Here is a 25,588-nt window from a genome sequence, read left to right as displayed (position 1 = left end):
CCCACAGTTAACATGCAAAGTAGCAAGGATCTAATTACAAGGCAGAAATACTATATGCCACGCTCGATTTGAAGGCACAGGCAAGATCCCTTGGGAAGGACAAGAGAAACTAAGGCTCAATATGCTGTCGACATCGCTTAAAAACGCTGTCATTCTGAGGAGATTAGATTCCCTGTCCAGAATAACTACTGGCTTGATGCACTATTAGGAGGATCATTGTGTTCTTACAGTTTATTGTTGCTGTTGTATGTGAATGTTGGGTTATAACCACATTAGCATACACACAAAATAATAAGTAAGCGAATAAATGATTTTTAAGCACCTTTGACTGACCAATCAATGAAAAATGTGTTATAATTGCAATTTATCCAAGCTTTACAAAATAAATGTAACTGTGTTACAACCAAGAATGCCAGGATAGGACCAGAATAATGAGGCAGTCACATAAGTACAAACCTGTCAGTTGGTGATGTAATGTTCATTAAAACAGAGTAAAAAGTGTCTTAGATCTGCTTAGACAGCCTTCTTTTGAAAAAAAGAAAAGAAAAAAAGAAATCAGTTCAAAGTACTTGGGGCAATGTTTGGGAAAAAGAAAATCCAAACCTTTTCTTCTCTCTGCCTGCAGGAGAGAGAAGAACGGGACTATAAAATCTACTGGGATATCAAAGAATATCACAAAGAAAATAGCCTTTAACCAATCCACTTGGGTCTCTTAACTCAAAAGTGAATGCGTTAAGGGTGCGATTATGAAGTCACACAGGCAGTGGTGCTGTGATAAAATTTTTACATAAAGCGTCTAGTTCATTATCTCGACCCATTCAAACACAATCAGCAGCACTATGGTTTCACATCTCAGCACATATGAAAGAGTGACAACACCCAGGACCTATTCATATGTTTCACAGCATTTCTGTGATAACCAAACAGACAAACAAACTGGCAGAATTAAAACGTGTGTGTTTTCAATCTTAGATCACATCCTAAACACAGCCGCAGAATGCCGGGGGTTGTGGTGGAGATGTGTTGGGGAGAATGGGCTGCCGGCCTATTCCCAGGAATCTCAGATTGTGTTGGGTTATGTGAGTTTGCTTTTGTTGGGGTTTTCTAAGGATAGGTTTCCTCTCTCTTCAGCTGAGGAATTTAACCAAAGGATCTGAAAAAGCCATGATGTAACAGTAAGTCTTTATTTTCCGTGTGAAAAACCCAGTGGTCGTGGTGGAAAAGGGCAATGATACTAGAAGCACTAGATCCTCCAGAACCTTTTTTTTTTTTTTTTTAAGTACATCGTGCTTAAGTTACTCAAATAAGCATTTACATAACATTAGTCACTTTAAACACTTTTAATTGGAACATAGTTGATTTTACAGCTGTATTACAAAAAAGTGATGTGCATTTCAGGATAACAACACAAAGTACTTCCATTATCCACTCTTACTGCCATACTCATCAACACGCTGAGGTGGAGGTATCGCAGCACGTTCACTAGTGAAATTTTTTTCTTTTGTTTGTGACTCACTGCATTTATTCCATTTTTGATGATGTGAAAAATCTTTGTCCCCATTTAGCAGTACAAGAGACTGGCAACCCATCCAGGGTGTACCCTACCCTTTGCCTTATGACAGATGAGATGGGCTCCAGCCTCCCTCCATGAACCCAAACTGGTACTTAAGAAAATGAATGGGTGGATGGATTTATGCAACTATAACCATGCAAGTTTAATTATTTGCTTAAGTGGTATGCAGACTAAACAAATTTCAAGTTTTTCACTTTTCAATATTCTACAAAACCATACAACACAAGCCACCACTTTGTTAATATACATTTAAAACACAGGTTGATTCGAGCCACCAGCCCCTCTCCCTGGTTATTCAGATGTGTGTTAGTTAAATATGGCTGATTGGTCATTTGTTGTTCTGTCAGGTGAAATAGTTGATTCAGTTAAGCAATTAAAAGGGTCTCTGAAAAAACAAACAGACAAACAAACAAAAAAGTGTGACCTTCTAATTTAACACCGCATGCTGGTGTCAAATGATTTCTTCAATCTACAAACCTAAAAATTAACATTCTCATCAACACAGCAGACGAGTAACGGATAATCTAGCTGGAAACTGGCAGCGACGTGCGAAGAACGAAGATGGCCTGCGAGCAGATGATTACAAACTACAAAGGAAAGATTTAGATCATATTTGTAGCCAGGGTGTGTGTATGTGTATCGAATAAATCTGAATAAGACAGAGACGCAAGCAGTAATTGGGAATGACAGACGGGAGGAGAAGACAGAAAGAGAGAAGGAGAGAGAGGAGCGGGAGGAAGTACCGTGGAAGTACCGTTAGGAGTAATTCATCATAGTGAATTCAGCAAAGCCCTACCCACCCAGATCACCCGCTGCTTTTTATAAGTAAAACAAGTGGCGACAGAGGACGGCCAGAGGTCGCTGTCATCTTCAATGCAAACTACTGCAGCCTGTACACCCAACCGAAATCCATGAATAAAGTATGTGATCATTAATACATGTAGTACTGCTATTGAATAGCAAAGTAAGAGGACGGCTGTGATCAAGAACAATTAAAAACGAATAGCTTTTCATGTGCCTGGAGATGGAGTGTATGTTGACATTTACATATGCGGTATTCACAAATTCACGTTCATTGAAGATGGATAAAAATTAGATGATGCTTTATACAGCGTAGCTAAACTAAAGGTTCATTCCAAGTCATTGCTCTTCACTATCAGCAGAAAATCTCTTACTGCATAATAGTTTTCTTTAAGGGATTTAAATATGAAGCTAAAAAAAAAAGACACTTTACAAAGCTGTTGTGTTTCTTGGGAAGGGATAAACTGCAAGTGTGGAATTAAGAAGAAGAAGTTGAGACATAACCTTTTTATTTCCTAGCACAGCTAAGTGCCTGTGTTAAGAATGACTGGCAGCTGTTTTTTCTCCTTTGGTTAAACACAATTTGGATAGATTAAGATTACCGCAAGCGGCTTGCTGCTGAGCATCACAACATCAACATCTCTGCCACTGTGTTGGATTACTTAGTTATGCGTAACTTCACCTTCCTGCTCTAAATGCAGTACGTGTCACCTCGGTCATGCAATCTTCCTCTACTAAAAACACTCAAGGGGGAGTTGGTTGATAACATTGAGGAGCATGATCGAGTCATTTAGCTGGCTCTGTGCATGAACAGTAATACTGAACGATAATAATCAAGATGATAAGAATCACAGTCTGATTGAATTTCACATACTGGCATATGTTGAAATTTTACTATATGTGTTCTAAATACATTAAAAACAGCCAGAATCTGTAGAGGAAGTGAAGTGTTAAACAAACCTAAAAATCATATAAAACTGAAAATATCAAAGAATTTGAAGACATAAAAAGTATTGGATATAAAAAAAGATCTAGTAAGGCCCAGGTAAACTTTATCTACACACAACATGCATGCATGTCCAACTTGCATCCACTGTTCACCTTTTCTTTATGTGGCGCTTCCAACAGAACATTGCTTACTAATAATCAAAAACGGATTTTCTTGCTACTGAAAAATCGGTAGACTAAAGGTTTATAACAGAGGAGTGTATGAACACTTTGCACAGACCGGTTCACCTGCATTCACAGCAAGATGAGCAAGCCCAAGAGAAACGCCAGAAGATGAGTATATAGAGCTTTTGTTCACTGAGAGACAGAAACACAACCTCACAGAGGGCCATGCCATAAATGGAGCTGCATAGCAGTGGTCTCAGAGGATAAACAGTGGTCTCCAAACCATCTCCTGGGAAGTAAACACATCCAAACCCTTACGACATACAAGACCGGAAGATGGGAACCACTTTGTATTTATGGCTGATCCCAGGTCTGAGATAAAGGAAAGCAGCAAAGGAGCGCGTGCAGACGTGTAGTGTTATTTAACTATCAAAGCACATCAGCAATGCTTGCTCGAGCGTGCATACGGCTGAGTTGCGGTTCCTCTCTAAGGCCATGTAAGCACATGACAAAACGTCAGATTAACTTTATAAATGGATGATAAATTCATCTGTCTTCCACCCTCATCTCCATATCTGCCTGTCTGACCATCTTTATCAGGCACTATATGGCCCCCTCACATCACTGTTCTCGCTACAGTTCAATTATCTCCCTATAAGATGGTCTCCTTGTCACTTAATCTCTGGTGTGACAGTGAGACAGACATGACATCAAAATCAGCAACCAGCTCTATCAAAGGGTATCGAAAGGTTGAGTTTAAATAAAGAGGAAAAAACAGTAAGTTCAACAGAGCAGGGGGGGACCAAAGGAAGAATGTTAAAGTTCAGTTCAGTTCTACTTTTTAGAAATGGCCACTTTTTAAACAGACTGTTCGTGTGAATGAAGGAGAAAAAAAACGCCACAGATCCTAGTTTTACTTCCTTTTTATTAGTTAATTTTTACCATTTAAGATGGGACCGCTAAACTTTGGCTGCCTTTTCATCTTAATACAGAAACTAAAGAAAAAACGATTGAATCCTGTGTTGTTTGAAGGCAGTCATCAGCTACCAACAGCTTTTACGGCAGAATGTTTTCTTGCATGCAAGGTTACTCGAGGCATGAGTGGATGCCCTGAATTAATCAATGAGGCTTTAAATGTCAATATGAAACCTTTGACCATTCAGTGATTCATTATTGGGTCTTACGCATGAATGAAGTTTTAGCGATGACTGAAATTCAATTATGCTTTTTGCAGATATTCTGTTTCCTCACATGAAAAATAAAAAGTGTCATTCCAGTGCATTTAGGCCGCGCTACATCTACGTGCAGTATGCCTACTCTGGAGCTTCACTCTGAAATCGGAAAAGCAGCACTATGTTCTTCTGAATGCACAACACATACGATGACTGCTTTGAACTTTCCTTCCCACTTAACATTTAGAGTGAAATACTGAAAAGGGAAAACATTCCTGACATCACAAGAACCACTGTCAGGCCATGCTGGCACAACATGGGTTAAAAGACCTTATACAAATGTATTTAGTCCATTCAGCTTGACTGCATATTGTGACTGTCATCAGTGCAAAAAGTGGGGAAAAATCAATTTGCCGCTTCATGATCCAGTTTTGTCTGCCCAATAAATTTTTAGTTTGTATACTCCGAGAATATCCTTAGATATGAAGTATTACGAAGGCTTTTACCAGATCACACTTCACGTTAATGCGTTTTTATATGGAGGCAATAACATACTGGCTACAGTACATAATGACTAGAGTGTGAAAGCCATAGATACTGGATAGCCAACCATGTGCCAGAGCTTTTGCTGTCCCCATTTGGAGGAGGCAGGAGGGAGAATGTGTGTGTGTGTGTGTGTATATGTGTGTGACTGTGTGGGTGTTTGAGGATAAATGCATGCACATGTGCATGAAGGGCACGGAGAAGGCAGCAGTCTCCCGAAAGAACACTTTATTTGGAAAGAGCCTCCCATGACCTGGCTTGATCTCGTCCCTCATTTCTTGGGTGGGGGTTGGCACTGATACTTTGAAATGGCTGTGCCCCTGAGGATAGGACTGCGCTCCCACCAGTGGCTCACAGTGCTAATCTGACTGACAGCTTGGTCCAGCTTTCAGCCAACAAAACAGCCCACTGGCAAGGTCCAAATACCTGACTGCTGAGGAATGTGATCTGCCATGAGATGACAGAGGAGAAGCTACTCACCCCTCTGTGTGCCTAAGCAAATGCTCAACCGCCTGTATCTCTCTCCCTTTCTACCACTTTTTCTGTCTGCTTGTTTGTCAGCACTACACTGCTAGACCTACACATCCTCGGACTCAGCTGGATATGACAGTTTGACAGGCTGTCACAGTTCTAAAACAGAAAGGCAGTGGGATGACACTGTCACGGTACCCTTCGGCAAGCATTTAGAAAAAACAAAACGTCTTTCAACTTTTGAACCTTCCAAGATTCATTTTTCAAATACGCATTCTTTGATATTTTTTGGTTTAAAGAACTAGTCATCAAAACCAGTATTTTAAAGGAAAGCACTTTATGACTTCACTTAAGGCTTGATCTGTTTGGACACTGGCGATAAGGCTTCTGTTACCACACATATTCACCAATAAGGCAAAGCTACAAAAAAACTCTGCCACGTCAGTTAAAAACACCCCCACAAGCCATCTGTCTTGTTTCTTTTCTCCTTCAGGGGCAAACTGAGAGCTTATTTAGCTAAGATGCTCACTCATCAATCAGCGAGGCTTTTCCATAAGCCATCCAGCACAGCTTGAACTGGAGGACCCTCATAATTGAATATTAAACCCCCGATGAGTAGCAAGGCAAACTGCGCGATGTTGACTGGAGGCTGTAGTGTTCTGTTGCCGTTGTGTTGGCAGAGATACCTGTGGTGCTGTTCAGTGTAGCGTCAGTTGCATCCTGCCTACCCGAGGTTATTCTGTCACACTGTCACAATTTCCATCTTTTGGATAAGAAAAGTGTCTACAGACAAACATCCAAACTCGCACAGGGGACCACAGATGCAAGCAGGCATGAATCTATTTGGCACGCAAATATGTAAACACAGCTGGCTTTTACTCAATAGGCAGCACTTGTAAGAAGGCTGGAGAAATTACCTATTGTTCAGTTAAGACAAGAAGTAAACGTGGCTTTGACTGTTTTTATTTTGGTCTGTATTTACTGCAGCATGCTGAAGGAATCTCTACGCAGCTCAAACAGAAGATCAGGGAGCAGCCCACGATTCTGCACTACAAATATAATTGTATTTCTATTAGACCTGAAAGCAAAATAATATTGTGAGATAAGGAGTGAAATTGCAGGGAAATTGCATTTTTCTGGTGTCTTGCCAATATAATCTGATGTATGAAATGGAGGACTGTCACGAAGGAAGGTACTCTTGAAAAGATCAAAATCTGCTTTGCCTGTTATTATAAATTTGGATGTTTTTCCAAAAGGAAAATCCTGTCAGCAATGGAGAGAGAAGCAGAAACCTTAGATTTTAGGTCTGTGTCCTGAAGTGCTAGATCAATGAAAACCAAGGTGTCTGGAGCGCTCCCACAAACATTTTACAGCACATTATCCATGTAGGTTTTCCAATTTATCTATAAGAATCGAGTTTACGTCTACAGATAATGGCATTAATTGTAGCGATATTACATTAACATCCTGAGAGCATAACCAGCCAATTAATTCATTTCTTTAGAGGCAATATACATGTTGGCTACTACAACACGCACAATTTGCCACAAAAATACACATTAATGAGCCACCTCTTCACAAGAAAGCCTTTTTTCCATGGGAAGCTAGAGCCGCAATCCTCAAACGACCCTCCTGCTCTTAAGACAGACCCTGTGATAGCCAAGTGGACTCTTAAAGATATGGATTATTCAGACCCATTCAGGCACCAGTGTGTTGACAGACAGACCTCAGTAAAAACATCCCCATGCTGTATATCCTTTCTGCCTCATTGCTCTATGGGGATAAGCTGACTTACATGTACAGAGAACCTCCCTATGCAAACAATGATTGTGAACAGTGACATTCAAGGACTGCAGCTGCTGCTGCAGACAAACGCACAAAACTGGGATTCACCTATTTGCTATTTTCATTCGATTTTTCCCAAGCATCAAAGTTTAATAGAGTAAATCTCAGAGATACTGCAATATGCAAGCTTACAAATTTTAGTCAAGACTTCAGTAATTATGGTATATGTGGGCTAATTACATCTCTTACATTTTAAAATTGCACCATGGCACGCCATCGGGATTAGTGAGATTAATAATGCTTTCATAATTGCACCTTTATATTATTGCTTCAGGTCAGGTAACATATTTTAAACACCGATGAAGCACAGCACAAAAGAATGTAGACTTGTTTTCATTTATTTGGTTACAAAAATGTGGGGAAAAACATCTTCATATTCATTTTATATAAAGTATTATCACAGATTCTTAAAAAAAAAAAAAAAAAAAGCATATTTGACAAGTCAGCTTTTGATTTTCTGGCTAGTTCACAATTAGCTACTGGCTGCCAGCAGTAACAAACAGGTACACTACTGTACAGTTGGTATTTACATCTATTCTTGGAAATCGTGCAGCTGCAACCTCGACAACAAACGCCAACCCTCTTTCACAGTTATAATCATCCCAGCACGTAGAAGCTGACTCCCTGTCTCTTTTACAGAAAAAAAAAGCACTGCTATTGTCATCAGTATAATGTCTTAATAATTATCATCTGAGGGTGCAACTCGAGACTCGACTAAGACAAGGGGAGAGAAGCGCAGCGTGGATAGACTAGGAGAGCAAGCAGCACCCCGTGGATGCATGATGAATGAGGGTGTCAGTTGTGTTCACCCAACTAGCAGTGCAGTCTCTGAAACTGTCAGTCCCCATGCACTGAGACCTGTCTCATTAACCACAGTGATCATGCATTAACAAGACAGGCAGTAAGAGAGCAGGGAAATAAATCATTTTTATAAGATGAACCACCATTTTTAAAAAGAAAAAAAAATTGTAATAGACATTAAATTTGTTTCACTGGTGATCAGCGTGACAAGATATGGCACATTAAAGCTCATCATATGGGTTTGTTTTGGTTGTGCACTAGGATTAGAATGGAAACATTTGCATTGCTGGTAATTACTCCAAGTAGATTTTGATGAAGTATTTGTTATACAATTATGTGAATAATGATGAAGCACTAGGTAACTGTCTCTAACAGTGGGTTCCATTTTCTTACTCCCCACTGTTTTTGGTGTGCTGCATTATTGATAAGGGGCTGACATTTTACACTTTTCTTAAGGCAAAGCCAGAGTCCCTCTACAGTCACCTGCAGCACTGTCTCCACAATAACCAGGCTGACAGTCTAATATCACAACAGGGACTCTGCAGGATTCATATTACATTTATTAGCAGGTTTGTGGTGACAGCATTGGTTTGTGCCTTCTGCTGGACTAGTTTGGCATTTTTATTTAATAACATGAAATTTTCATCACATAAAATCAAAACACATTCAAGACTTGACAACTGGTGTTCCTGCGATTGTTCAGAAAATCGACTTTATATGTATTCCTAAAAAAAATCTCCTTTTAATCTTTCTGGGGGGAAAATGAGAAACTGCCTCTCTTAATGCTGCTTGGAAGCAGCAGGGCGTGGCTGGGAGTCAGCTCAGGTTAGTCCCCGTTTTCCTACATCAGTCATCCTTAAACTTAAAACCACCTGCCCAGTGTGGTGCAAGTCCACCTTGTGCTGTTAAAACAGCTGCAACTGATTGAGACATGGGCATGTGTGAAAAAGCACCAGGACATTAGAAGTGGATCATTTGCCTCCTGCTGGTTTAAGAGTGGAGTCTCAGAGAAGCAGGCTTGTTCTGGGCATCCTGTAAATGCTTTATTGTACTGGGATCTGGCAGTTTGGAGGCCGGGTCAAAACCTTGGGCTCTCTGTCGCATTCCTAGAATCGTTCTTGAACTGTTTTTTGTGGTGTGGTGGGGTGCAAGTGTTCCAATGGGGGAGGCTGTTGCCATCTGGGAGCGCCATTGTCATGAAACATGCCTTGTTTTTCAACGTTTAGGTGGGTACATATAAAAAATAACATCCAATCCACATAAATGCCAGAAACCACGATTTCCCAGGAGTGCACAGCATTGTAGTTGGACGATGAGTATCATAGGCTTCAGCTGTAGTAGTGGTTTTAATGTTGTGTTGTAGTATACAATAGCTAAACTGATGAGAGCATAAAGGCTAAAGCATGTTCACCAGTCTTTAATATAATCCACTCCAAAACTCCAAGAGTTCATTCAGAATATTCAACAGCGACATCGTCAACAGGGGTGCAGAAATTTTAGCACTCTTAAAAACTTTTGAGAATAAATTTGCAGGCCACTGTGAACATTAAACACTTGCATTAAGTCCCTGACATAATATTTGCCCACCACAGACGTACAAGAGCGCATTTGTTTTTGTTTTCTCTCACCGTCTTTTTCGAAGCAGAAGATTAGGCACACATTCACACACGTCTTCATGATGCAGGTTTCTGTACACAGATAAGAGCTAGTCATACACTTACTGTATCATTTGACATGGATCATTACACTGTTGCAACCCTGGAACCCACAATACTGCACAGCGTGCGCCTTCCACAAACTAACTCATGCTCCTAGCCAGTGTGTGCACTCTCGTGCATGTTACTCTCGCTATTCCGCCAAAACAACACACATAAAGGAAACACAGCCTACCTCGGCTCGCAGTGACAGCTCCGTACGTCGACTCGCTGCAGGAGATGGCAACAATGTGATGCTCGCAGTAAAGATCGCGGTTCGTAAGCGCAGAAGTTTTGACAAGTCAGTGAGTCACGAAGCACACAAAGAGTGCCAGTCCCTTACTGATCTGTGTAAAGCAAGCCAGTGTACAGGGTGTATGACAACGCCCCGAAACAAAAGTGATCCGGTTGATCCTCCGGTGGATCATTACGATTATTATTAAGGATGTTTCTCTCCAAATTGGCTACGCGCACCGGTGCGCTGCGTTTACCTCCCAAAGTGATCCCCAAAGCAAACGTCCCCTAAGGACACGTGATCAACATACGGGGGACGGGAATAGCTCTCAATTCCCCACACAGTAGCAGCTGGGATCGGTTACACCGCTGCTTTAGAGCCCGTTCAAAAAACCCGAGCTGTGCGCACCCATACTCCTCCTCCTACCATTTTCCCATCCCCTGTGACCTCACGGTGTCGCTGTCATTTGGCTTCACCTTAGCAATTTGGATCGATTAATATAATACACCTGTCGCCTTGGCCCGCTGATTATAAAGACATAAAATGTTACTTATAATTATATGGAAGTTTCCTTTCAGATGTTAACTCACGAATGACTGTAGATAAATTATATTTATTTAGATGACAATATTTCAATGTTGTTTAATAAAAATGAACAACTTAGAATCCTATATGTAGGCTGTACCATTAATCAATGTAAAAAATAATACTAATAATAACAATTTTGTCAGGATAACCCTTTTGGGTTATTCCACAATCCAGATTGTTTTCCTTCTTTTCTCACAGGCATATAAATAATTTGTAATCTAAGCCAGTAATGATGTCACTACTCCCAGGCACCAATCACAGTTTAACAGCTGTTACGACCAAGTGTAAGAGATGCTAGACTCATCATTAGCGTTAATTGGTTTGAGAGCCGGTGATAACAGCCATATTTTACATTTCCACATTATTTTTATACCACACCATTCATCGATCGCTGATGTCTTATGTATTGGGGCACTGCCATCCTAGTGGGCTCCACTGCCATCATTTGTCCTGATTTATATGCATATTTTTTTCAATCTTAGGGGTCACGTGGACCCAGCAAATGCTTTACAACACACCAGAGCCAACGATTCCTCTCGCTGTAAAGGTCGAGGCGTTATTCGTTTGTCACCAGTGTGTAGATTGTATGTTTTTTTGTTCTGAAGTCTATTTTTTGTTTAATTTAAATAAAATGTTTCATTTATAAGTCTCATTCTTTAACAACACTGATTTTCAGAAGTTTTTATTGCAAATGAATTCTCAGCTTTTTGTCCTTAAACTGTAATAACTATAAGAATTATTGAATTTTCATAGTCGTAGCCTTAAGATTTTTTTTAGCTGAATAAACATTTAGAAAGCTAGAAAATGTGCCAGCGTTAAAATGTGTACATTATGAGCCTGAAGTTGAAAGGAGCTTCCAATTCTGTAGGTGAGCTAATGTGGGCGTTCTGAAGAGAACCAAGGTTTTATTTTGCTGAATTACTGCCTTCAAACAGCTCTTAAATGCAAATGAGATACAGACTGAATGGTGGAAGAACTGCACTGCCGTACAAGTTGCCATGTTAATTAGTTCCTCTGTGAAAAGCTCAGTATTCAATAGAGACAAGAAGGACAACTGATAGGTAGTCTTTGTTTCTCTGTACCTTTCACCCACAAAACGCAAAACTGGCACTGGCCCTCAGCCTGCTGGAGTACATGTGCTGTGTGCTTGTAAGACAGGTTTTAAAAGCAAAGGGGTGCACAGGACCCCTCACACCTTATACATATGCTTATGGATTAAGTTAATAAACTGTAACTCCAGGGCTCATTGGACTGAATATCAAAGCTTGCAGGTGGATATTTGAGCTGGCATGCAGGGCCTGTAAGACTGTTTGTTCTCTTGTGAACATGCTATTACTGTACAGACAGATTCCAGCTGAAAGTATGAGATGTATTAGTACACTGTGATAGACTTTAACATAGCTGTTGCACACATTTAAAACAGATTTAATTTTTCAAGAAATAAATTTTTTATTGCCTTTCAGTGTCACCCAGTCTGCAAAGTGACATTTTCCACATGAGTAAACCTGTCAAAGAAGTATGTTTATCAGTTTAACCTTCTCGAAATGAGGAATAGCTCATTTCAAAGTGAAATGTGGCAGACTTTCACATTTCACTTTGGTCTTTTATGATGAATGTTATCTGGCTCAAACAAATAAGTTTGCTATTTTCCTGTTCTAACATCCCACAGCCCCAAACACAGTCTTATTAGAACTTAGACTTTACACTGCAGTATTTGGCTCATTTTGTATTGTCACTAAAGGCAGGATTTAGAAGTGAAGAATGTCTGTCAATTTCTTCTCTTGCAAGGACTCATCTACTGTGTTAACAGCTTCATCCTACATAAAAAGCAAACTTACAATGACCCAAATCCTCCATTGATATGTTCAAAGCCACCATTTCTTTTGTGATACTAACAATGGGTGCACTGGAACTTATAAACCTACACCTGTGAGCACACAAAACAGATTTTAAAAGCCACCTTGTGGGGTTTGTGGTCATGGTTAGTATTGTTAGTATTATCTTTTTATAAGTGGACATCGTTTTTGTCTGAAATGTGCATGAAGATCAGCGGCAGACTGTGTGACACTACCATCACTGGTCAGAGGAACACAGAACCAATTCTGCAAAGTTAAAAAAAGAAAAACACTGAATGCAGACATCATCTTTGTTTAATGTCCGCGGATAAAATACACATGGCACATTTAGGCAGGGAAGCTTTGCTAAGTATGTCTGCGTGTAAGTACAGTATGTGAGAAAAGACCAACCAGTGCATTGTTTATGGAGAGCAGTACTAGGAATGCGAAAAAGCTCAGCTGAAGTTAAAAACTAAACTAAATGAAGCTTATTTTTCTTCCATCCATCCATCCATCCATCCATCCATCCATACATACATACATACATATATTTATCCATCCATCCATCCATCCATACATCCATCCATACATACATTTATCCATCCATCCATTTTCATTCACTGTTGTTATATTTCCAGGTTTAGTATTTACTGTTTCTGTTCTGTTTCACTTACTGCTTGCTGTGCTTTTGTTTATGTTTGTTAAACTTTTTTGGGTATGTTTTCAATATAATTTCTTAAAACCCAAGCAAATAACAAGGTCAACAAATTAGCTTTAGCAATAAGAGCTACATTAACTGAAATGGTCTGCTTTTATTTGATGAACACTGACATTTTCTTGATCATTTGCCACAGGAGTTAGAAAGAAATAATAAAATATACAACAAAAAAGGTAGAGAGATTCATTGGTGAATCTGGGCCTTCGTTAGAGCTTCACGGTTTGAAATGAAAAAGAAAAATTCTGTCAATACAACATCAGACCTCAGCAATTCTAAACTGTGGACGTCAATAAAAGTATTTAATAACACACTCAGCTGAAGAATTTTGCATTATCTCTAAAAAAATCTCCTCCCTTACAAAGAGATTAACCCAAAACATATTGTTAATCATTACAGGGATTATGAATAGTTAACTGAAAATGGGATAACTGAGGCTGGGGAAAGTAATAATTAATGAGGCTGGGTACAGATGGGACAGTTTGGGATACTTAATTATGTTTTGGCACTAAAAAACTGACCCACTTTTCAATTTTTCTGGTCATGAGTTTTCTACACATGAGTTTAAAGGTATAGCAAGTAAGATTTCCATGTTTAAATGTTCCATAAAAATAGACAACGTTACCATCAAAATTTGAAACCCTTCTGACATCACGTCAAAGGCATCTGTGTGTTGTGTTGCAGGGATATCTATTGACGTGAGCATACTAACAGGATAACCTTGGCTCTGTCCTGTCTTGTTATACCGTCATATCTCAAGAGGTGATAGTGAGTCATTGCAGGTGTCTAGTTTGCATTGTGTCAAATGTGAGAGGAGTAAGTAGTGCCTTGCAAGTAAAGATGGTGCTTTAGTACAAGTGTCATACAGACAATCAAGGGTTAGATGTATTTAATCTGCCATCAGGGGACACTGCTACAGAACAGGGATCATTCAACATCCACCCTGCATGGTGATCTATTAAGAGGATACATATTCACTAATCATGTAGAAGCCTATAGACCTGTGAGTACCAGATATAAAGGTTTCTATGTTGTATATTCATATTTTTATGTATTGTATCTTTAAAATCAACCATAAGAAATCAAATCATATGAAAGTCTCTACTCAAAGTCAGCTTTTGTTAGTTACAAACTAACAAAGAGGATTACAAAAAAAATAATTATGTTTCTATGATTTTTTTTTTTAAATGTGGGAAGTTGTAATTAATAGCTTGAAGTTTTTTTAAATACTAGCTGAAAATAAAACAAAATGAACTACATTATTTATAATTTCTAATCAGTATTGCATGCCCCGAGAAGAAAGTAACAAGAACTTCCAAGGACTGCATAATGCTTATACATTATGTAACTATGCCAGTGACTAAATCTTTGCTCTGCAGTAGTGCATGTAGTTAAAGTTTAAAAAACATTTCTTTCGTTGAGGAGCTCTGAGGATTTGGCTGTTTTGGTGTGTGACTGTGTGGGATTTTAAGGATCCATATAAATGTAAGTAGCTGCCAGCTGCTGTCTTTCAGCTCACTGATCCCTTGGTTCTCTCACACTGCGGCGCAGCCACAAATAAAATCCTGCAATCATAGTGGATTATGAGGGTCTAAACAGCAAGATGTCAGCTTGCAGGTGGTTGCAGGCGGAGCTTTCACTCTGCTAGGTCTGCTTGAGCCGTAATGATGTCTCAGCTGTGCTACTCTGTAGATTCGCAGAAGAAAAATGAAAAAAAAAATGAAAATGACAAATGCTTTGGTCATCAGTGCATCTCTAACTGTTTGATAAAAATCTGATAAAATGTGTATAAATACATTATTCAAATAAGAAATTCACCATGCTTAAAAATTAATGAAAAATAATACATATTTACATACCGTATAAGGTATTATAGTCATGTGATAACACTTGAAATAACTGTGCTTGGATATGCAGTGGAAAACCAGAGATTATGAAAAAAGAAACCATGGATAAAGTTTCAAAGAATGTCTTTGTTTATGGTTAAAAAACCCTTTAAAGAGCCCATAAAACCACAGATTGCCAGGAAGACAGTATTTTATATTTGTCCATTTTCATTTAAAATCTTGATAGGATTGTATGTTGCACAATGTGTTAACACAAACACTATGAACCCCCAACTAAAGATTTCTTTATCCAACTTGTTATGCTTTGGTTCAATCAATCAATCAGCTATTTGCAATGAATAAATCCGTATCTCTCATGCATCAGAAGATGTTACAGTTGCAGAGTGCAGAAAGAATGTAGTAACAATGTTAACATTACGGGGAAAAACAGCCTTTCAAATGTTCAATGAAAACATGCATGCAAAAACCACAAACTTCGCTCTAACAGCGCCAGCAAAAGCTATAATTCTAAATATGTTCTCAAAAACAAAGAAAGCTTCTTAATCCAAAGTCAGAACGTTCCGTGGCTAATCTTCTGTTGCAGGATGGAAAAATGCTGCAGCTTTAATCAGCCCACCAGATGGCCTTGCTACTTTCTGAGTGCCCATGCAAGTGCAGGGATGGTTGAAAAACAGTGGAGACAGAGATCTGAGGCAGGATGCTAGTTTGCATTGATGCAATGTGAACGTGTGATGTTTCCAGAGAATACTCTTTGTTATCTTGAGGAAAATATCCTTTTAAAATTATATATTTGTTTATTAATGACAAAGATTAGCCGTGTCAATGATAATATCTGATCAGATTGAGTGATTCAAGGGGTGTACACATGGCAAGTGATGTGATGACCACAGACAATGCAATGTCAACTAAATTTAGTAATTTGTATTGATGATAGGTAAAGCTGTTAATGGTGTAAAGTGGACACAGAATAGAACCAGACAGAAACCTGCGGCAGTGGTCTCATGTCACAGCAGAGTTGAACAGAATATCCAAGCATCTGCTCCCGCCAGCCTAGGAAGCACTGATAGATTAGAAAACCTGGAGGGGTTTCTTATTATCGTGGGGCCTTGTCTATGACAGAATCCTGGTTGGCAGCAGCCCACAAGGTAGTTTTGCCATCCTGAAATTGAATTGGGAAGGATTTAATGGGTTTAAAGGCTTTTGCTCTCAGTGTGATGGAATCAGATAGCGGTGAAAATGCCAGAAAGTTGTGAAAGACAGAAGGTTTGACTGGAGAGAGTGATATGGAAAGAGAAATTGGGCATGGCTGAGGTAAGCTGATGGGAAAAAATACATTTCTTAATTAGCTAATGGTGATATTAGGTATGTATCATTGTGTTGTCTTTATCTAATCTCAAATAAAGATATTATTGCCCTAAAATTGTGCGATGGAGGAGAGGAAGGACAGGGTAAGTCTTTGATACACACATCAAGGTCAATACACAGCATAAGAATGGCTTCCTGTTCCCACTTGCGAACAGGTTCATCTCCCTGTTCTTCCCCAAACACCGTCTGCTAGTGTGGCAGTAATGCTCAGGCTCACCTCTTACCATTCTTGTGCTGTGATTTGACCTTGATGTATATGCCAAAGACTTACTTCGTGAAAAGCGTGAAAAGTTCACTGTTTAGTTGAGTGTCATGGGAGACATTATGTTTCCTATCAAGCTGCACCCAGTTTGGAGTAGAATGCGTCACACGGCAAAATGGGTAAAGCATTAACACGGAAGCTCAGATCATTGAAATAATGAAATGGTTAGCCCAGAGTCATAAACTGAACCCAAGTCAGAATCACAGGAAAATCACTGGTGACAAAATTATAGCTAATAAACCCTTTACACACTTTGCTGAGCTATGGAAGAGACTGGAAGAGGAGTGGAGTAAATTTAAACTGCAGAATAGTGAGAATAGGTTCTCCTACTTCCTAGTAATTTCTCTGAAAACTGTAAACATAAAAAAAAAAATCTAATTTTGCTCGAAGAGATTGCTGTCTCTGTATTTTCCACAAAATAAAGGCTGCTGTTGAATGGCCATGGTTTTTGAGCACTATTTTGAACAATTAAGGTTCACCAACACTATAGGAAAAATAAATGGTTTATGATTTGTTCTTTATATTGTTATTCATGTGTATATGAATAGAATGAAAGAAAAGGGTGGAGAGTTAAGACATCTTATGTTTCTGCTTTCAGTCTAAAAGTGCATGTTCTTTTTATTTCCACTGAACGATACAGTAGTAGTTATAAGATGTTATTATGATATAATAATGTAATTAATATAATATCATAACATAATATCGAAGTAGTAAGATGCAGTGTGTGCTTATGACTCAAACCGTCACTGCTGCTGCAAATGTTATCTAAGCCAAATGTGTAATAGTCGTGATCAGTTGTTGTCACAGTTTCCAATCACTCTCCCAAACTGCTAGTCCTCTGCCTTTGGCCACAGATTCAGATGGCCTTGGTTATGACTGGAAGACGTGGCTCAGAGGGAGAAATGGAGGACAGAGGGAAGAGAAAATGAAAAGATGAAACATTTAGATATCCTTCATAAAAAGTAATGAAGAGAAGAACTGTAACCCTCTGTTTACATTAGCAAATAACACACTTGTTAAGGTGACATACTAAATTTCTGCCTTAAAAAATGCCTTTAATCTTTTGAAGGTTCATCAAAGGAAAGTTCAGGAAAGGAAATGAGCCATAGAAAAAAAGAGGCATTTGCACATCGAGGTAGATGTGAAGCTTCAGCGGATTACTCATCAGTTTTCAATAAATGAAGGGTGACTTAAATAAGCCTCCTTTCCAAGTGCCAGCACGTATCAAAAACAAAAAGAGCAGAAATTCATTTTTAGCTTCAGTTTGAGTATGATGGAAAATCAGACTGGTGCACTGAAATGTCTTTTGCCATGAAATCATAAGCGCTCCGACAGCTCACAGAAAAAGATCATGCTGTGTTGTTGGACAGACATCAAAGGCAAAGGCCTCAAATAGTTTCTCTGTCACACTGGGTCACCCAGCAGCACTTCTCTTCCTCCATATGTACACAGACAAGTTGATATCCATGAAAACGAGGCACACTCATATGCAAACGCTCTTGCACAAACGCGTGGTTTTTGCAGTCACTCTTCCTTATCCACTACCTGAACAGTCTGATGTCATCCTGCTTTCTAAGAACTCCTTTAGCTGGTTCCGTGGTCAGTTAACGTAGCGCACAGATGCATTATCCCAGTACCACAAGGAACGAGAATTTGTCACAATTGTCCTAACCTTTGATCTCTAAGCCTTTGAAACCTGCTCCCTCTCTCACACCATGAACCCCATTCAAAGCACGCGCGCCATCTGTGAAAAGAACACCAGTGCGTTTGTTTCTAAACTTAGTTTAGCATGGAGTACAAGTCAAGTCACACAAGAAGAAGTGTGAGAATTTTAGGCTTCTGTCTCACAGAACAGGCAGTGATCATCTGACAGTTCTATATCTGACAAATGGAAAAATATGTTTTCCCAGCTGGATGCAGGTGGTTACTAATAGTCGTTGTGAACTCAATCGCTAAAGTCCCATTTACACAGACAGTCAATGAGCACCTGTTAAACACTGGTTGCTCTTCTGCAACCAGTTTGTGAATTGTTGATGGAGTTTGCTGGCTGTCAATGGGTAAAATTGTTTGAAAAGAGGTATAAGGTGCTGCACTGAAAACATCCTTGAGTTTGCTTTGGATTTGGTGTTTCATGCAAACTACTGCTGATGACCAAAGCAATCATAAGGAGGTTTGGAAGGTTGGTGCAGCATCTTCTTTGCAACCAATTTCACCCAGTGATAGCCAACAACCTGCAGAAACCACTCACCAAGTGGTCAGGAAATAGATTATTCTCTTTAACTGGAGGTTGTCAGGGGCTTGCAGACTGTTGTGCTGTGTGACTGAGACCTGAATAACCTTTTAGGCTTACCTTTCAAATGGCATCTTATGTTGTGATAAACTGTTAATGTATTTTAATACAGCATATAGAAATGACAAAAAAGTCCAGTAGTAATCAAATAAATAAACAGCTGGACAGGATCATTTAAAACGACTGAGGTTGATAACAATATGATGTAGCTTAAGTACAGTGTTTAAAATGTCACCACTCGATATGAGTAGATTGCAGTCAATTGAATTGTTTTATTTCCCCTTATAATTCAAGTGCATGATCCTGGCTATGGTGCCTGCTGTTCATCTGTAGTCTATGCATGTCTATTTACTTTCATTAAGGCTGTAAAACTTTGTAAAAAGGGTTTGGAATAAGTTCATGAGCCAGCGACGCTCATTTCTGTCCAAGGTCAGGAATACTGTTGAGTTGTGAAGATATCCTGAACTTTTCTTTTGGTAAGCACTTCTGTTTTTGCCACTGTTAGCTGCTGTTAGCTGGCATTAGTGAAGCCTTCTTTGAAAGTGGATCTACCTTTGTTGGAAAAGAAAGTCTGATTTGTTTTTAGGATACTTGAGCTCAACATTAGCTGGAATTATGTTAGCTTATAACCAGCTGTTATTGAACTGCCCTGAAGGGTTGTTTGTCTAATCTGCAGAATGTACTTCACTGTAATGCCTAACACGAAAAACCTGCACTAAGATGCTCACAGTCACTTTGATCAAAAGCTTTAATAAATTAATTTCTATCTACTATACAGACTCTACTTTTCCCTCTGGATTTACTTACTGTTTTGTTAAAAGGATACAATTTTCAGTTAATATATTTCATTGCACGAGTCTTTCGAGTAGGTAATTACTTGTAAGCAACATGTGTCTGATGTGTCCTAAAAATTAAAACAAATAAATAAATAAGAAGAAAGTACGATGAAATTATATGATGTAACATTTTTATTCCAGATCCTTCACATTCTGCTGGATGAGAAGTCACCCACACAGTTCAGAATCATATTGTGATTAATGTTGTTCACCGATTACCGTTTAAAATGCAGCAAAATTATATGAAGCACTATTTCAAGCCGCAGGCAGGTTGCCGCTTCTCTTGGATGACCTGAGAATTCATTAGACAACAAAGCGCACGAGGAAAAAATAAGAAATAATCTGACTGTGAAGATTCCTGTGACTGTGCAAGTGGATAGATTTCAGGCCACCTGCAGCTGCCTGTGTGCTTTGTCTAATGATGTTTGTCCGGAAAAAAAGGACCTCTCAACGGAATAAGCAATGGGATTTAATTAGCAGTGAGTGACAGGGCCCAGTAGTTGTGATGCTACCCCCTCCTCTTTTAAAAAAAATCCTTTCATGGAAGATGCAACTCTGCTGCATACTGCAGATTGTTTTGTGGATGTGGGCTTATGGGAATTACTCAAGGCAGTCTTTGGTTTTCTTTAGTAAGTATGCTGATGGAAAACATGGCCTAGTATCAAGCACTGTTAAGTCAAGGAATGTGACCAAGCAGACATATCTGCTAACCTTGGATTATATGTGGTGATGAGTCAGTGGCACCAAATACTTTATGCTTTAATTACTCCTAAATGTTAATGTGTCACCAACATAATGATCTAAATAGTAACTGTGCATTAGCGCATGGATTGAGGGTTATTTCAGCCTTGGCGTGCCGCTGAGGGAACACATTTTTCTCCAAATGACCTAAAAAAAAAAGACTCACTGCAACAACTAACCTCGGGAACAAATGCACATGCATTCATCAGCAGTGTTAATCAGTCTGTGAACTGTCACAACACGGCAGCTTTCAGAGGAATGAACAGCCTTTACACCCCAGCCCAGATTTTTGTTTTTAAATCAATTATGACCCATATCTCCCTCTCACTCATGCAGAAAACAAATGAAAGTTGTAAATGAACAGATCTATTGTTCTAATGCCCTGGTGAGCTCTTTGCTGTAATTAACCAAGAGGTTGTGGACTTTAAAAGCCAGTCAAGGCCAATCAATACTGATTTGCAGGACAGTGAGCACAAACACAGGTCCCCCGAGGCACGTCCATCAAGGAGACAGCTCATGCCATTTCTCATTTCAATAAAGCCTAAGAAAAAAAGGTGGGAGTAGCTTAGAAGACACATTTGACAAATCATCAAAATATATTTTTTTTCTGTAAATGGCTGCTTTTTATTTGGTTTCTAAGGGAACAAAGCTAAATAACCTGGATAGTTCACAACATAAAACTGGTCCCGACTCATAATCTCATAATTTTTATTCCTATTTATTCTATTTATCCCCTTCGTATATTTTATTTATATTGTCTCTGTATTTATATATATGTGTGTGTGTATAACTCTGTAACTTCTGTCGGTGCTGTGCTTTTTGGAAATCGAATTTCCCAGAGGAACCCACCCGAGGGATTAATAAAGTTCTATCTTATCTTATCTTATCTTATCTTATCTTATCTTATCTTATCTTATCTTATCTTATCTTATCTCTTTTTCCTCGCCCAAACAACACCCTTTGACTTCTAACCTCTTTGTCTGACTGACCAAAACGGTGTGTTTAATTTATGCTGTTGTCACATAATCCAGTTCAGAGGAAGGCACCATAACACATAAATAATTTATGTCCACATCTGTATTTCAAAAGACACCTTGAGAATGAATATTGAATATGTTCTATGTGCATTGTGTCTAATGATGTGTCCGTGCATGGATAAGCAGAAGATAATAAAGGACATTAAAAGTCTGGCCTCTAAACTGTGTGAGATCAGACAAATCTGAAATGTGGCAGATCTTCCAGTAAATGCTTTTATCTGCAGCTATTTAATTTATTTTACCTCCATTAAAGATAATCAATACTTTATTGATAGCTGTTAACATTTTTGGTCCATTTCAGTAATCCCACTTGCAGCTGTAACTGTCTGCACAGGCACGGCTCAGTGATGTTATATGCATATGTCAATAGAAATGTGGTAAAAATCATTTTCATATTTTTTAACGCTTCAGATTTTATTTTCAGAATTGCCTAAAGCCCTATAATCATGCTTTGCCTCTCCAGCTTTCCTATTCCTAACATGTCTTTCATCCTTGGAATTACATGCAGTTTTAAGCAACGGCGTTACTATAAAAGCGAGAGAAATGCTTGGAGTGTGTTCAGCACTAGCAACAGGATTAATAATGATGCACCAATAGCAAATTTGTTCTTTCCACACATGTTGCAGTTTGTGGAATCCTTATCTTTTTTTCCATCCTAAAAAAAGCATAAATTTGCTGAGGTGAAACTTTAAAAGTAAAAAGAAAAGCTAACATATTTTTCAGAGTCAAGTACATTACCAATTCTCATTACATAGGCAGTAACCTAAATTGATATTTAGTCATAATGTTTCCCAGGAGATAGCAAAACAATAAAAAAAAAACCCTCATTGCACAGTGGTTTTGTTAGAATAGATATCTGAACTCTGCAGTTGAAAGTACATTGCCTGCTAAGCACAAATCTGTCTGAACTTCAAATGAGCTGGAGACAAATGTAGTGGGAAGATCAAGCGTATAAATCTAAGTAGCAGCTCTTCAAACACTAGGGGCGAGTGACTCATGCATGAGAACAGGGACATACTGATATATATTTCATATGTTTTTATATGGATTGCGTAAGCTTGCAATCATGGCTCATCCATAACAATCATTTAGCTACATTAGCAAGAGTGCGTTTTTCAATAACTTCTTATATGCTGCATCTAATTTAAATGCAAAACCTACTCATATGCTTAAAAGTCTCTTCAGTTTGTCAGTCAGCTACATATAGATGATTGTTTTTTCCTCATGTAGAACTTCTCAAAATGTGCCAGTTATTTTTCTGCTTTTGTCTGTTTAAACAAAAGCAAGTCTAATTATGTACTGGCACACAAAGCCGAACAACTTCTTTTAAAGCAGTTCCTCATTTTTAAAAACACGTCTAAATGAATTTTATCTCACGTGAGACAAAAGTGTTTTAGAAGCATTTAAAAGAAAGGAAACACTGTCAAATACTGACAGTCATTCAATGCAAGTTTATTTAACCAGAAAAAAGGATGAAGCAGAAATATTTCACAGAAAGAAAGTAAAAAACAAAAACATCAAATTAAAGCTGAATAGTGAAAGCATGAGACTGAGCTTTAACAGTTGAGAAGAAGAAAGTTCAGACTTCACTTTCCTGACAACAATAATTACTTCCCTATCCTAACTCATGGCCTGAATCCCCTTCACAGCCGGCTAATGCTCCCCAATTGCGTTAAGTTCTGTGTGTTTCTGTGATGAGATATTCCCTGCAAAGAGTTTGTGCTTTACTTCTCCACAGTCAAAGCCTAACCAGTGGGGCGCATTTCTTAAAGATGACTGGACAGCAAATTTAATCCTCAGAGGGTGAGAGAAGTTTAGGATTATGGTCGATATCTTACCAACCAATGAGGATTTGAGCCTGTCTGGTTCTGAATTCTTGGCCAATCACAGCCTGAGGTAGAACAGAACATCAAATACACACGGAAAAAGCAGCAGTAAAGAAGTGATGCATTATGATAGCAATTGTCTTAAGGAATGGGTCTTTACTATTAGTATTTTATTTAGTTAATTATTTTTTTTTGCTACTTTTCCAAGTTGAGTTTTGTTGACTTTAATGAATGTAACTCATACATTTTAATAAAATAATTATATTTTATTGAGAGCCTTTTCTTTCTTCCCTTGTTTTCTTCTGGATTACTTGCCCAGCATGTGACGATCTGCCACAGGCATGAATCTGTAATGGATTTAAAAATATGCGATGCATGTTTATTAACTATGATCCCTGTTCCTACATGGATCTTATTTGCAATGCATTGCGACTCTTAAACTTAGCAGAAATTGTACTGAAGCTGGCGCAATACATTTAAAAAAAATATTGTAAATCTTTGCAGTTAGGGCAACTCTCACCCTTAAAGAAATTGACGTTTGTTGTCTTTGCTTTCACTGCCCTCTAGTGTCAATTAATCGGTAACTGTATAGTATTCATTGTGCATTATAGAGATTTTTCCTGTTAATATATGTATATTCATATATTTTTATGTGTATACGTCATACTTATTATTATGATCCCATTTCATATATCTTTTTATACGTATCACCTCAAATGCACCCTGAATGGTGCACTTTGACCTGCATAGCTGACTATCAGTTATTAAATGATAGCATGCATTAATGCCGTATCACAGGCATACCAAAGTATAACCTAGATAACTGTGCAATTATAATTACACTGAACCTGAAATAACAAAGATAATCAGATCAGTTGTTTGTAATCCCTGTGATAAGATAAGTAATGCAAACAAGCCAAAGTTAATTTCATCCAGAGTTTGAGGATAGTCTGTTTTGTACATCTGAACTGAGGTGAACTTTGTCCTCACGTGTTAGCCAGACCTTCCACAGAGTAAGCGGCAAGAAAAGTGTATATTTTTTGTAGAACATTATTGTAACGGTGGACCCAAGAAATACCAGCCGGAGCGACTTTGACAATGCAGAAACCTTTTATTAAACTCGGGGTAACGTGGACACATATACTCCGCGCTCTCTTTCTCTGCTGTCACCTCCGTCTCCGTCTGTCACTGCCAACACATAAAGAGACACAATCACTGTCAGATCCCAGCACACCTGTTCACCCCGCCCCTGCGCCGCCCCGGGAGCTCACTGCGTCACGCCTCCTCTGCAGCTGGCCAAGGACCACACCCACGCCACAATTATCTTTATCAGCAGAAAGTAAGACGTTTAAAGAATGTCCTCTGAAATGAAGTCTTGCCCAAAGATATCAGTATTATGCAATGAAAAGCAAAGCATCTCAAATCCAGTACAATTAGATCTTTTAATAGGTAAAGACATAATGGAAGAAATATATCTTTTAAAAAGACCCTTTGGTCATCTTCCAGATTTACCATCTCTGGTCCATCATATTATGTAAAGAGGATGAAAGCATGAAATGCAAACTGAGTATTTAATGCTGTGCTTACATTTGGTCGATACAACCACTGTTTTCGTCGGAAATGTCAGAATAATTCACATTTTGTTGTTTAGTTGTTTAGCTAACAGGCCCTCAGCAAATTATAAAGTCATATTTGATATTAATTTAATCTAATATTTTCCAAATATTTGTTCTGATGTTATGTAGCGGACATTTAAACACATCAAAACAAATTACCAATTGTATAGAGACTAGTGAAAAGTAGGACAAGGTATGAGATGACTGGCATTAGGCTAAGGATCAACAACTGAATGTACCCTGTAGTAGACAAGGCCAGTCTGAACCAGTTCAGTCTGGCCTTGGTGTTTTCTGAGGGACTCTGCTTGCATAAACTAGGACACAACTTTTTTTTTTCCTGTAAAAATGCTGTTGCAGTTTAGAACTCATTTGTCCCAGAGTG

The 25,588-nt window shown here is 38.7% G+C and overlaps 1 protein-coding gene across 4 annotated transcripts in view; it reads right to left on the bottom strand.

The window, feature by feature from the left end:
• mid2 (midline 2) overlaps positions 1 to 10,589 on the bottom strand; it is a 168,308-nt gene extending 157,719 nt beyond the window's left edge. For 2 of the 4 annotated variants that reach the window (XM_085426289.1, XM_085426282.1), the window contains exons 1-2: positions 10,210 to 10,589; positions 9,948 to 10,007 (exon numbers count right to left, since the gene is read on the bottom strand). The gene's annotated coding sequence lies outside the window, so the exon portion shown is untranslated. The remainder of the gene's footprint in view (positions 1 to 9,947; positions 10,008 to 10,209) is intronic. The other 2 variants (XM_085426307.1, XM_085426298.1) reach the window with 1 other exon arrangement.
• Positions 10,590 to 25,588: the final 14,999 nt, after the last annotated feature.

Source organism: Rhamphochromis longiceps, linkage group LG2, assembly GCF_057381845.1.
Source record: "Rhamphochromis longiceps isolate RC_006_pf linkage group LG2, R_longiceps_female_GT1.1, whole genome shotgun sequence".
Taxonomy (NCBI): domain Eukaryota; kingdom Metazoa; phylum Chordata; class Actinopteri; order Cichliformes; family Cichlidae; genus Rhamphochromis; species Rhamphochromis longiceps.
Note: the sequence above shows the minus strand (reverse complement) of the source record. Positions and strands in the feature narration are given on the sequence as shown.